The sequence below is a fragment of the Ranitomeya variabilis genome, chromosome 3 (genome assembly GCF_051348905.1).
Source record: "Ranitomeya variabilis isolate aRanVar5 chromosome 3, aRanVar5.hap1, whole genome shotgun sequence".
NCBI classification, from domain to species: Eukaryota; Metazoa; Chordata; class Amphibia; order Anura; family Dendrobatidae; genus Ranitomeya; species Ranitomeya variabilis.
Window position 1 is genome coordinate 229,448,021 of NC_135234.1, and position 15,709 is coordinate 229,463,729.

Genomic DNA, 15,709 nt, shown 5'->3' on the forward strand with positions numbered 1-15,709 from the left:
CACAAAAACACTGGTTATTATTTGATCACTGGGCTGTCCATCAAACACACAAACAGCCCACTGACCAAAAATTTGGCTTCCCGAATCTGGTCTTAAATCATGTAAGAGTGACAAGCCTGGCCAGGTATGTCAGAGTGAGGAGACATACACACCAGGCCTGGCTTGTGACTCTCCACTAAGAGAAATGTTACTCCTTAAATTCCAGTCTTATGCCTCTCACCTATCCAAATCAGATATCATACTTTGCAGTGACAAGGGGCAAAACCCTGAAACATTTTGTCTGCAAAAGGAGATGCTGGTTTAGCCTTTATCCTAAGGCCTCTTTCACACTTCAGTCTTTTGGCGTCAGTTTGAATCCGCCGTTTTCATCAAATAGCGAATCCGCCATTTTTTTTTGGGCGGATCCACTATTTTCCCATAGACTTGCATTAGCGACGGATTGTGACGGATCCGTCGAAATTTGGCGGACGTCATCTAGACAGACGGACATTATAAAGTTTTTTTTGTCTGCGCCGAAATGGCGGTTCGCGACGGATCCGTCGCGTCCGCCATTCCATAGAATGGCCGCCTATGTCGCCCCAATCCGCTTTTTCAATTGCGCATGCTCCAAAAAGTAGATACTTTTCCCAGACAACCTCCAAGTAACGGATCCGTAAAAAAAAAATGGATCCGTTAGAACCGTTTTCTCAACAATTGTGATGGATCCGTCGATCCGTCACTATGTCGGAGCAGACTGACGCCAAACAACTGAAGTGTGAAAGAAGCCTTAGATGTGTAGCAAGGGTCGTTAAAGGGTCAATATTGACTTTTACGATTGCTACTTCCAATAGGTGGCACTAGAGTGCAAGTCTTCTTCCTCCCTGAAGAGGCAATTTGCATATTTAATTTCCCAGAGGAGCATGTATGTCTCCTCACTCTGACATGCCAGGCCTGGCTTGTCGCTCTACACATGGAGAAACGTTATCCCTTAGCTTCTAAATGTACAAATCACACGGAGTGGATCATTGGGGAATTTTAATAAGACTGGCCTTATTTACACCAGTCTTAATAAATTAGACACATCCTTATTCAGCATGATTTTATGAAGAGGCCAATGCCTCCTAATAAATTAGGCACATCTCTAGCTGTGCGTAAGAAAACCTGATCTACAGCAGTCATGGACTGGCACAGATTTGCATTATAATGTACACCACTCTTGTGGCATAAATTGTTGTAAAATTGGCTTTGCCCCTTCTGCTAAAGCTCAACCAACTTTCAGAAAAGTGATATTAACAGTGGGAAAAAAGGTGCATATATGGTCAGTGTTTATAATTTGCAATTTTTATGCCAGGAAACTGGTATGAGGTCAATGATCAATCACCCATAAATCAGTCTGCAAGAAGATATCCCTCAATCAACGGGAATCATATGCGTGAAACTTTGGTAGGAATAGAAGCTGAAAACTTGCTCTCTACCCCATCCTCAAAGTGTCACTTTCATACACTCCCAATGTCACCACAGGATTAATTTTGCCAAAAGTACTGAGGGTGAAACAAATATTTATTTTACTACCTGCCATTAGTCTGAATTTCTTAAGCCTATGTTCAGATCTGCATCGTGGCGTCTGTTCCTAATGGAAGCAATGATGCTTTGCGGAATCTATCATATGCAGACTTCTAGTGGGTCTCAATGTTCCTCAAGGTTTCCGGCATTTTTAAGGCAGAATGCAGCCTGATTCTTGTCGATGGAGCTGAGGAACCAGACGCAAATCTGTGGCGATTGAGTGTTTACATTATTTATGGTTTTAACAGCAATTTAATTATTGGAGAGAACTCTAATCTCTACTGTAAAGATGTACAATATGCCTGCCTGCATTAAACCTTTACTGTGTGAACAATAACATGAACATGTGTAAAAATAATACGCCGACACATTTCTATACCTTGTATTTGGCAAAAGGGCAAATATTCCACATAAATATATTCCAAAAAGGTGTGAATATCAAACCATTTTCCTTACCATCAACTCACAGGCAACTTACCATGCACTAGAGATATTTTTCAGCATTAAGCATAAGCTGATTACATTTTCATTGTCCGTGTGTTCTTCGCAGTGTTACACAATTTATATGTGTATGCTACAACTCAAGACTTTTATTTTGGGGGAGGTGGAATGATTTTTTGATAATAGAGTAAAATGCATCAAATCTTTAGAATCTGTACATCTCATTGTAAGGTAGAAATATCTAAAGCCTAGACTCACCTGTGCCTGTTATGAATAGGCTTAGATTTGTAATATAAATAATAGTCTATCAGATCCATGGTGGTCCCACCTCTTACCGGCTAACCACAATCACGGGTATATTGAGATGCGGCAGATTTTGCTGATGACAGTCTCAAGAATTGAGTGATAGTCTTGGTTATGTAGAGATACCGGTTGGTTTTGCATTTCCTTCTCTCTTGAAAATGACAGATCAGATTGGCAGAATGAAGTGCATGGTGGACTGGGGGAAAACAGCTTTATAATAAGGATATATATATATATATATATATATATATATATATATATATATATATATATATATATATATATATATAGATAGATATATAGATAGATATATAGATAGATATATATATATATATATATATATAGATATATAGATATATATATATATATATATAGATATATAGATATATAGATATATATATATATATATATATATATATATATATATATATATAGTGGGTTTCAAACCGGCATCTTTGGTTCTCCAGCTGCCTGCTCACAAATTAGAATGAATTCTACAACTTGAGATTCTGATGGACATTTTCACTCCTACCTTTTTCGTGACTGGACAAGGCATCATGGGACATGCAGTTACCAGTGCAGTGATTTCTACAGTCAAAATGGTAGACAAAAGCTGGATTATTCTCTTCAAAAAATCAAGTTTGAGGTGGCATGAGGAATAATAGAACAACATTGATATGGACACGTTCAAGGAGCGGTGGAAACAATTTCATGTGTCTGCTCAGGATGCTCTTTAAAACGGAAGTTTCACCCAATTTCACAATACAAAGTGCACACATTGTATAATACATGCTAGACCTGACTAGGTAGCAATATGTACTTGGGAAATCCATATCAGAATGGCAGCATAATGATTTTTGAAAATGTTACTCCTCCCTGCTGCTGAGATCCCACACTGATCAGTACAAGCAGCGAACGTTGAGACTGAATACCCTTGGACTCATGAGCTCTCTGTCTTCAGCTGGATGCGTAAAATGCTCACTTTAATTTCAGGATGGTACAGACATTCTGACATGGGTTTTAAGTTGAAATACACGGTAAGTACATAGCAGGTCTAAGGGCTGTTTAATATGGTTGCAGGTTGTAATGTGAAATCCGGACAGATCTGCTTTAACACTAGCATCAGATATGTCGGTTAACTCCTTGAATTTATTTTACTAAAAGCGGGAATAGATTCTAACAGATAATACAAAATTAATCTCACCTGACTAACAATAATGGCAATGCAACAGGATATTCCACCGATCGCAGTGACAGGAGAGGTGGCTGTGCGGAGGCGGCTTTCTGCATTCTCTGCCATGGAGTTTCACATCTGCGACTGAAAATCATTTTCATTCATCCAAATGGGGTTGCTCCAGATGAACGAGGCAGTCGCTGATATTTCTGCAACAAAATCTGCACTGCTTTAATTAATCCAGAAGGGTAACCTGTCATGTCCACGCTCCTATTAGTTAGTTTTTTTCCTAAGAACATTTGACTATACAGTGGCATGTAAAAGTTTGGACACCCCTGATCAAAATTATTGATATTGTGAACAGTTAAGCAAGTTGAAGATGAAATGATCGGTAAAAGGCCTAACGTTAAAGATGGCACATTTCCTTTGTGTTTTAGGCAAAAAAAATATATATATTTATATATTTTTTTCATCTTGTAGCCTCCTCCTGCTTTGTGGGCCTCCACCATTTCCATTTTCAGAGAGCTAGGCAGCTGCTTAGAAGAACCCATGTGCTACTTGGCACAAGGTTAGAGGAGGCTGGGTTTTTATAAAGCTGGGAAATTTGTATCCTCTTGCCTTTTCTAATGATGATAGTGAACAAGCCGTAACACTAACAGGATAAGTAAGATCTAAAACCTTGGTCATAGTTATCTGAGCACACAAATCTCCAAGGGTGCCCAAACTTTTGGATCAACCCATTTTCCTTTTTTTGTAATTTTTAAAATGGAAAAAAAGATAATATATTTTTTGGCCTAAAATACAATGGAAATGTGTCATCTACAACTTTTGTTCCTTGTAAAGACCAAGACAAGACACAAGACCAAGACACAAAAACAGTAATTTTGACCAGGGGTCAAAACTTTTACATGCCACTGTACCTGGCACGGCTTCTCATTGATCTCTATGCATCACGCATGCTTACAATGCACATGCAGAAGAAACAAGAAGCACGCTGCTGTCAGGGCCGTAGTGCTACTTTGTTAAGGTACCGTCACACTAAGCGACGCTGCAGCGATACAGACAACAATGCCGATCGCTGCAGCGTCGCTGTTTGGTCGCTGGAGAGCTGTCACACAGACCGCTCTCCAGCGACCAACGATGCCGAGGTCCCTGGGTAACCAGGGTAAACATCGGGTTGCTAAGCGCAGGGCCGCGCTTAGTAACCCGATGTTTACCCTGGTTACCAGTGTAAAATGTAAAAAAACAAACACTACATACTCACCTTCGCGTCCCCCGCCATCCGCTTCCTGCACTGACTGAGTGCCGGCCCTAACAGCAGAGCGGTGACGTCACCGCTGTGCTGTGCTTTCACTTACGGCCGGCTCTCACAGTCAGTGCAGGAAGCGGACAGCGAGGGACGTGTGACAGACATCAGAGGGTGAGTATGTACTGTTTGTTTTTTTACATTTTACACTGGTAACCATTGTAAAACATCGCTGGTATCGTTGCTTTTGCTGTCAAACACAACGATACACGGCGATCTGACGGCCAAATAAAGTTCTGAACTTTAATCAACGACCAGCGATATCACAGCAGGATCCTGATCGCTGCTGCGTGTCAAACACAACGATATCGCTATCCAGGACGCTGCAACGTCACGGATCGCTAGCGATATCGTTTAGTGCGACGGTACCTTTAGAGCAGTGCTTGAGTGTCCATGACTGTCACACTGCTCTGTGCTTGGATTGGACTGTTCTCACACTGATCAGAGCAGTGTATAACTATCATTGACACTGAAGTGCTGCAGAGAAGCGGGAACACTGATAAAGTACTACGCTGATTGTAACGGGCAGTGCAGAGGCAAGGAAAATTCTTCTCATGAAATAATGCAATGTCACCGGAGAGACTGAGGAAAAAACACTTGCATGGCCCTGTGGACCAACACTGGTCTGAGTGCAAGCTACTGTTTGTTGGGATCGCACTCGGACTGCAAATACTCTTGTTTGCACCTGCCCTTCTATATTAGAATTTTTTTAAAATTGTATATGTTGCTGTAAATACGCCGGTAAATAATGGCCTGGAAAAGAATTCACCCCCTTCATTTTTCCATTTTTTACTACCTCAATCTGGAATTTCACTTTTTTTAGGGTTTGCATCAGTTCATGTAAAAAACGGTTCCCTAAAAAATCCCCTCAGGAAAAATGCCCAGAGGAAAATTGCCCACACGGAAAATTGCACAATTGCAGCATCACAAAGCTTCAGATCTATGATATTTGAGGTGAAAGGTGAGGATGTTCCCATGATATGTGATCAACTTGTGATTTACAGTTGACCTAGTGCAAAACTGCAAATATGATGAAGATCTGTGGTTTGTAGCAGTCTGTCATTATCAGCAATAGATAGATCTAGTCTGCTCTCATCTCTCACTGATTCTGCCTTACTCCTCCCACCAGCCCAGAATAGCAGCACATGCAGGACCAGCAGCAGTATGATCCAGAGGAGCCATCACTGCTATCAGTACCCACAAAAGTATCAATGTATTATCTGTGGAGTTACATGGGACTGCAGGTCAGATCTAATACATTATCATCTCAGTGGGAGCCCACCAAAAGCAGGGTGCTGCTGGGAGAGATAGATGGTCCTGGAAGCCCAGAAGGCACCGCAGAAAGGTGAGATTCTGTCAGAGGAGCTGGCAGTGCCATAGCAGCGTCGCTCTCCCATTTATTTCAGTGGCAGTGAATCTGGCGCCTGCACCTCATTCAGTGTCCACTTATGACTACGAAGCCGCAGCGTCCAGATGTTACAGCATAGTGGAGGGGATTTCCTGAAATCCCGTCTCCACTATGGGTTAAAAGACGCAGGCGGCAGACCCGCGGAAACGGACATGCAGCGCGTCTTTCCAGAACACAGCATGTCTGTTTAAGGCCCAGACACACCACAATGAGAGGAGTTGTCATTCCACTGTGCTAAAATAATTCCACCAAGAACAGAATCTGTACTCTGGGACTAGGGATGAGTGAACCAAACCTGGAGAAGTAACATGGGCCCTTTGCTGAAATCCATTCTGCATTTTCTTTGCTGCCTGTGTTGTGCTGTATTGTATTTCAATGGAGCCCATGGAAGTAAAGGACAATCACCCGGCGGCTAATTATTTGCAGCTGTGCAATGATTGTTTAATAATTTATTCAACACATGTAGGCGGGCACCACTACTGGGGATCTCCCATCACATGCCATAAACAGTTACAATAGCCAAAACGAGAAAAAAGAAGGCATGCAAAAAGACGGGGATCACCACACATCAAATACTTCAAATATCAATGAATTTTTATTTAAACAAAGCACAAAACACTGCAAAAAAGTTTAAAAACATCTAAAAATACAAACAAAAGAAAGTACATTGACCTATAATAAGGTCATGTCCTGGTCAGACCCCACACCACCAAAAGGTCTTAGTAAACCACTGGCACCTAATCACAGAAGATGTTGTGATGTTGTCTTCATAGAACATACAGGTATATCCCAGGTTGGTAAGTTACAAAGCATTAAGCTGGAGCAGCCAGAATTTAGTAGAAGCCTGTAAATAAGGGCCCACCAAAGAATACAAAACTACATGAGACCTATGCAGACAAAGGCCTGAATGGCCCTGAACAATTAAATAAATGGCACTGAGTAATCAAATAAGCTATACAACCTGAAAGGATTGTCCCAACTCATGTCCCTGTGAGGGGCAACAGTGCGGTGCAAAATAAGCAAAGGGGGAGGGGGCCGACCAGGGCACAGAACGCCCGACGCGTGTCGCCAGGAAACCTGGCTTCTTCAGGAGCAGTGAACTCCTGAAGAAGCCAGGTTTCCTGGCGACACGCGTCGGGCGTTCTGTGCCCTGGTCGGCCCCCTCCCCCTTTGCTTATTTTGCACCGCACTGTTGCCCCTCACAGGGACATGAGTTGGGACAATCCTTTCAGGTTGTATAGCTTATTTGATTACTCAGTGCCATTTATTTAATTGTTCAGGGCCATTCAGGCCTTTGTCTGCATAGGTCTCATGTAGTTTTGTATTCTTTGGTGGGCCCTTATTTACAGGCTTCTACTAAATTCTGGCTGCTCCAGCTTAATGCTTTGTAACTTACCAACCTGGGATATACCTGTATGTTCTATGAAGACAACATCACAACATCTTCTGTGATTAGGTGCCAGTGGTTTACTAAGACCTTTTGGTGGTGTGGGGTCTGACCAGGACATGACCTTATTATAGGTCAATGTACTTTCTTTTGTTTGTATTTTTAGATGTTTTTAAACTTTTTTGCAGTGTTTTGTGCTTTGTTTAAATAAAAATTCATTGATATTTGAAGTATTTGATGTGTGGTGATCCCCGTCTTTTTGCATGCCTTCTTTTTTCTCGTTTTGGCTATTATGATTGTTTAATAAACCGGAGTTATTGTTATTAGACCTCCTTAATAAACTGTTCTTAATAAACTTGTGGGTAGTTTTGTGTGGGCAATTTTCGCCACATTCTTCTGTGCTGTAGAGCATCTCACCTATAACTCTATATTATTCTCCAGGCCTGCAGAGCATCTCAGGTATACCTGCATACTATTCCGTCTGTCCTGCAGAGCATTTAACCTATAATTCTATACTATTCTCTGTCCTGCAGAGCATCTCACCTATAATTATACATTGTTCTTCTGCCCTGCAGAGCATCTCACGTATACATGCATACAATCCCCTTGTCCTGCAGAGCATTTAACCTATAGTTCTATACTATTCTGTCTGCAGAGCATCTCACCTATAATTCTATACTATTCTCTGTCCTGCAGAGCAGCTCACCTATAATTATATATTATTCTGCCCTGCAGAGCATCTCACGTATACATGCATACTATCCCCGTCCTGCAGAGCATCTCACCTATAATTCTATACTATTCTCTGTCCTGCAGAGCATCTCACCTATAATTATATATTATTCTTCGGCCCTGCAGAGCATCTCACGTATACATGCATAATATCCCCCTGTCCTGCAGAGCATTTAACCTATAATTCTATACTATTCTGTCTGCAGAGCATCGCATCTATAATTCTATCCTATTCTCTGTCCTGCAGAGCATCTCATCTATAATTCTATACTATTCTCTGTCCTGCAGAGCATCTCACTATAATTATATATTATTCTTCTGCCCTGCAGAGCATCTCACTTATATAGTATTATTCTGCCCTGCTGAGCATCTCACGTACACCTGCATACCATCTCCGGTCCTGCAGAGCATTTAACCTATAGATCTTTGCTATTCTCTGTCCTGCAGAGCATCTCACCTATAATTCTATTATTCTTCTGCCCTGCAGAGTATCTCACATATACATGCATATACTATCCCCTGTCCTGCAGAGCATTTAACCTATAATTCAGTCTGTGGGAAATTTTCTGTGGGCATTTTTCACATATCATTTGAACATCCTCACCTTGAACCTCAAATATCATGGATCTGAAACTTTGTGATGCTGCAATTGGCAATTTTCTGTGTGGGCAATTTTCCATGTGGGCAATTTTCCTGTGGGCATTTTTCTGGTCACCGTAAAAAACATGCCTACAACTGTGAACATTTGTTTTTTTTTTTTTTATTGTGAAGCAACAATAGGACAAATTAACTGAAAACTTCAGTGTGCATAAGTATTCATCCCCCTAAAGTCAGTATTTTGTAGAGCCTCCTTTTGTGGCAACTGCAGCCGCAAATTGCTTTGAATAAGTCTCTATGAACTTTCCACATCTTGCCACTGGGATTTTTGCCCATTTCTCAAGGCAAAGATGCTCCAGCTCCTTTAGCCCCTTAAGCCCCAAGGGTGTTTTGCACGTTAATGACCGGGCCAATTTTTACAAATCTGACCACTGTCCCTTTATGAGGTTATAACTCTGGAACGCTTCAACGGATCACAGTGATCCTGAGGGTATGTGCACACGTCAGGATTTTTTGCGGTTTTTTTGCATTTTTTCCGCTATAAAACCGCTATAAAAACGTGAAAAAACGCTAACATATGCCTCCTATTATTTACAGTGTATTCCGCATTTTTTGTGCAAATGTTGCGATTTTTTCCGCGAAAAAAATCTCATCGCGGAAAAAAAAGCAACATGTTCATTAAAAATGCAGAATTGCGGGGATTCTGCACACCTAGGAGTCCATTGATCTGCTTACTTCCCGCACGGGGCTGTGCACACCATGCGGGAAGTAAGCAGATTATGTGCGGTTGGTACCCAGGGTGGAGGAGAGGAGATTCTCCTCCACGCACTGGGCACCATATAATTGGTCAAAAATAAAAGAATTAAAATAAAAAATAGCGATATACTCACCTTCGATGTCCCCCGCAGTGTTCCCACCTCACCGCTGCCGCTTTGGTTCCTATAGCTGCTGTGCGGTGAAGGACCTGTGATGACGTCACTGTCTTGTGATTGGTCGTGAGCGGTCATGTGACCGCCCACATGACCGCGACGTCATGGAAGGTCCTGCGCGCACACACCAGCTATAGGAAGAGGAACGGACGCCGCTGAGGAGATGTCTGGGTGAGTATAAGCATTTTTTTAATTTTTTTTAAACATTCTATCTTTTACTATAGATGCTGCATAAGCAGCATCTATAGTAAAAAGTTGGTCACACTTGTCAAACAGTATGTTTGACAAGTGTGACCAACCTGTCAGTCAGTTTTCCAAGCGATGCTACAGATCGCTTGGAAAACTTCAGCATTCTGCAAGCTAATTGCGCTTGCAGAATGCTAAAACAAACGCGGAAAAAAAACGCAAAAAAAAATGCGGATTTCTTGCAGAAAATTTCCGGTTTTCTTCAGGAAATTTCTGCAAGAAATCCGGACGTGTGCACATACCCTGACACTGTTTTCTCGAGACATATTGTACTTCATGATAGTGGTAACATTTCTTTGATATTACCTGCGTTTATTTGTGAAAAAAATGGAAATTTTGAAATTTTTTTTTCCAACTTTGAATTTTTATGCCCTTAAATCACAGATATATGTAAAAACAAAATACTTAATAAGTAACATTTCCCTCATGTCTACTTTACATCAGCACACTTTTAGAAACAACATTTTTTTTGTTAGGGAGTTATAAGGGTTAAAACTTGACCAGCAATTTCTAATTTTTACAACACCATTTTTTTTTTAGGGACCACATCTCATTTGAAGTCATTTTGAGGGGTCTATATGATAGAAAATAACCAAGTGTGACACCATTCTAAAAACTGCACCCCTCAAGGTGCTCAAAACCACAATTCAAGAAATTTATTAACCCTTCAGGTGTTTCACAGAAATTTTTGGAATGTTTAAAAAAAAAAATAAAAAAAAATGAACATTTAACTTTTTTTCACAAAAAAATTATTTCAGCTCCAATTTGTTTTATTTTACCAAGGGTAACAGGAGAAAATGGACCCCAAAAGTTGTTTTACAATTTGTCCTGAGTACCCAGATACCCCATATGTGGGGGTAAACCACTGTTTGGGTGCATGGCAGAGCTCGGAAGGGAAGGAGCGCCATTTGACTTTTCAATGCAAAATTGGCTGGAATTGAGATCGGACGCCATGTCGCGTTTGGAGAGCCCCTGATGTGCCTAAACAATGGAAACCCCCAACTCTAACTGAAACCCTAACACACCCCTAATCCCAACCACACCTCTAACCCTAATCCCAACCGTAAATGTAATCCAAACCCTAACCCTAGCCCCAACCCTAACCCTTGCCCCAACCTTAACCCTAACGGGAAAATGGAAATAAATACATTTTTTTATATTTTTCCCTAAGGGGGTGATGAAGGGGGGTTTGATTTACTTTTATAGGGGTTTTTTAGTGGATTTTTATGATTGGCAGCTGTCACACACTGAAACATGCTTTTTATTGCATTACCACATTTTGAGAGCTATAATTTTTCCATATTTTGATCCACAGAGTCATGTGAGGTCTTGTTTTTTGCGGGACGAGTTGACGTTTTTATTGGTAACATTTTCGGGCACAGGACATTTTTTGTCCGCTTTTTATTCCGGTTTTTGTGAGGCAGTATGACCAAAAACCAGCTATTCATGAATTTCTTTGGGGGGGAGGCATTTATACCGTTCCGCATTTGGTAAAATGGATAAAGCAGTTTTATTTTTCGGGTCAGTACGATTACAGCGATACCTCATTTATATATTTTTTTTATGTTTCAGCGCTTTTATACGATAAAAACTATTTTATAGAAAAAATAATTATTTTTGCATCGCTTTATTCTGAGGACTATAACTTTATTTTTTCGCTAATGACGCTGTATGGCGGCTCTTTTTTTGCGCGACAAGATGACGTTTTCAGCGGTACCATGGTTATTTATATGTCTTTTTGATCGCATGCTATTCCACTTTTTGTTCGGCGGTATGATAATAAAGCGTTGTTTTTTGCCTCTTTTTTTTACGGTGTTCACTGAAGGGGTTAACTAGTGGGACAGTTTTATAGGTCGGGTTGTTACGGACGCGGCGATAGTAAATGTGTACTTTTATTTAGATAAAGGAATGTATTTATGGGAACAATATATATATTTTTTCTTTATTTAGGAATTTTTTTTTTTTTTAACATCTAAATATTTTTTTTTTTTTACTCTATAACATTGCCCCAGGGGGGTCATCATGTTATAAGGTCAGATCGCTGATCTGACACTTTGCACAGCACTGTGTCAGATCAGCGATCTGATATGCAGGGCTGCAGGCTTACCAGCGCTTTCTCTGAGCAGGCGCTGGTAAGCCACCTCCCTGCAGGACCCGGATGTAGCCCCGCAGCCATTTTGGATCCGGGGCCTGCAGGGAGGAGACGCTCGGTACAAGGTGAGCACATCACCTTGTACCGAGGGTCTCAGGGAAGCACGCAGGGAACCCCCTCCCTGTGCAATGCTTCCCTATGCCCCCGCAACGCTGCGATCATGTTTGATCGCAGTGTGCCGTGGGTTAATGTGCCGGGGGCGGTCCGTGACCGCTCCTGGCACATAGTGCCGGATGTCAGCTGCGATAGTCAGCCGACACCCGTCCGCGCTACCCCCGTGAGCGCGGTCGATTGCTATGACGTACTATCCCGTCCCTGGGAATTAAGTCCCAGGTCACCTTGACGGGATAGTACATCATATGGGATTAAGGGGTTAAGTTAGATGATTTCCTCTGTGAACAGCAATCTTCAAGTCTGACCACAGATTCTCAATTGGATTAAGGTCTGGGCTTTGACTAGGTTCTCCAAAACACTCACACATTTCCCCTTATACAATTGTTGCTTTAGCAGTATGCTTTGGGTCACTGTCTTGTTGGAAGGTGAACCTCCGTCACAGTCTCAAATCACTGACAGACAAACAGGTTTTGCTCAAGAATATCCATGTATTTCACACCATCCATCTTCCCTTCAACTCAGACCATTTTTCCCATGTCTGCTACTGGAAAACATCCCTACAACATGTTGCTGCCACCATGCTTCACTATGGAGATGGTGTTCTTGGGGAGATGAGCTATTTTGGCTTGCTGTCAGACATAGCGTTTAACTTGGTGGCGAAAAAGTTCAAATTTTGGTCTCATCTCACCACAGCACCTTCCTCCATACATATGGTTAGTCTCTCAGGTCTTTTGCCAAGCTCAAAATGAGTTCCACAATTTTTGTAAGTAAAGGCTCTTTTCTGCCCATTCTTCCATGAAGGCTTAGTGTGGTTGTATTGACAGATACTCCAGTCTCTGCTTGGGTACTCCTGCTTGCAGCTCCTTCAGAGTTACAAGTTACCTTTAAAGGCATTTTTAATTACCTTTGTCTTTTTTGTCATACTATTGAGATACATTTTTTTCAAGGTTTATTACCATACAAAACTCTATAAAAAAGCCATACATAAAGCAAAAAAAGAGTAATAAAAACTTACAACAAAATAGCACAAAATCAATGTTTTGTGTTTCTTAAGGAAACACTTTCAGCTATATATATATTTTTAATTAAATGTGTGTATATGAGCATGCAATGCAGTGTGAGTGTATTAATATACTCGCCTACCGCTGCTCTTTCTGGTGTCCAGCGCCGTTCTCCTTCGCTTCTCAGTAATGTCACCACAATTGTGACTAGTGGCTCGCTCTGTGCTCTATGCGTGAGCCGGAAGTCTCTGTTACAATGTAAACCTATGGTGCCTCGTTCTGACTGTCCATAGACTTACATTGTCAAAGTCACTTCTAGGTCACGCAGAATGTAGTGAGACCTGGAGAGCCTGCAGAGCGGTGACATCACTCAGAAGAGGAGAAGAACGGTGCTGGACACCAGAGAGAGCAGCAATAGTTAAGTATATTAATACACGCAAACTACATTACATGCACACACTTCTAATTAACAAAAAATTACAAATTACATACCAGTAATGGGATTTTCCAAAACCCATGACAGCACCATCTGAGGGAGAGGGGGTGTGCCCTTCACAGACAGGAAACCTACAGAATAAAAGACTGGTGCCTCTCCACCGCATCAGTTGTTTACAGAGCATAAGAGAATACCACTTAATAGTTATATACATCATTAAAGAACAGAGTTTTTCTTTTAACCCCTTCATGACCTTGGGATTTTCCGTGTTCGTTTTTCACTCCCCTACTTCCCAGAGCCATAACTTTTTTATTTTTCCGTCAATTTGGCCATGTGAGGGCTTATTTTTTGCGGGACGAGTTGTACTTTTGAACGACGTCCTTGGTTTTACCATGTCGTGTACTAGAAAACGGGAAAAAAATTCCAAGTGCAGTGAAATTGCAAAAAAAGTGCAGTCCCACACTTGTTTTTTGTTTGGCTTTTTTGCTAGGTTCACTAAATGCTAAAACTGACCTGCCATTATGATTCTCCATGTCATTACGAGTTCATAGACACCAAACATGACTAGGTTATTTTTTATCTAAGTGGTGAAAAAAAATTTCAAACTTTGCTAAAAAAAATAAAATAAATAAAATAAAAAAAAATTACGCCATTTTCCGATACCCGTAGCGTCTCCATTTTTCATGATCTGGGGTTAGGTGACGGCTTATTTTTTGCATGCCAAGCTGGTGTTTTTAATGATACCATTTCGGTGCAGATACGTTCTTTTGATCGCCCGTTATTGCATTTTAATGCAATGTCGCGGTGACAAAAAAAAAACATAATTCTGGCGTTTTGAATTTTTTTCTCGCTACGCTGTTTAGCGATCAGGTTAATGCTTTTTTTTTATTGATAGATCGGGCGATTCTGAATGCGCAGATACCAAATATGTGTAGGAGGTTTTTTTTATTGATTTATTTTGATTGGGGCGAAAGGGGGGGTGATTTAAACTTTTATATTTTTTTCACTTTTTTTTTACTTTTGCCATGCTTCTATAGCCTCCATGGGAGGCTAGAAGCTGTCACCACTCCATCAGCTCTGCTACATAGCAGCGATCTGATGTTCGCTGCTATGTAGCAGAAATGCAGGTGTGCTGTGAGCGCCGACCACAGGGTGGCGCTCACAGCTACCGTGGATCAGTACACATAGAGGTCTTAAGGACCTCTATGGTTACAATGCTGAAGCATCGCCGACCTCCAATCATGTGACGGGGGTCGGCGATGCGATCATTTCCAGCCGCCCGGCCGGAAGCGGTAGTTAAATGCCGCTGTCTGCGTTTGACAGCGGCATTTAACTAGTTAATAGGCGCGGGCAGATAGCGATTCTGCCCGCGCCTATTACGGGCACATGTCAGCTGTTCAAAACAGCTGACATGTCCCGGCTTTGATGCGGCTCACCGCCGGAGCCCGCATTAAAGCGGGGCTTCTGACCTCGGTCGTACTATCCCGTCCGAGGTCAGAAAGGGGTTAAACACTTTGTGAATCCAACAACACTAAGGAAACTGTGGAGAAACGGGGTCAGTGGGTGCTCTCGTCCGCTGGTCCGGCTGTCTTTAGCAAGACTGCATGGACCACGGCTCATACCACTGAACGCCCGCTCTATCTCCCGGTGGGCAATACACTACACAGACAACACAGGGTTAAGGTAAAACAGCGTGGCAATACTTTATTGAACCACAACACACAATAGCAAACAGAACAATCCCACCATGGCTGGAATGGTTTGGTTACATGGGCGCATATAAAATATCACTGCGTCTCCACGTATTTCCAGTATGACATGATGTCAGAGCTCCCAGCGTCGCTACTCCATCTGTGGATGCACGCACAGAGAAGAGGTAACGACAAGCATAGGGAGATGACCAAGAACTGTCCATATAGTCCATACAAGGTCCAAAGCCAG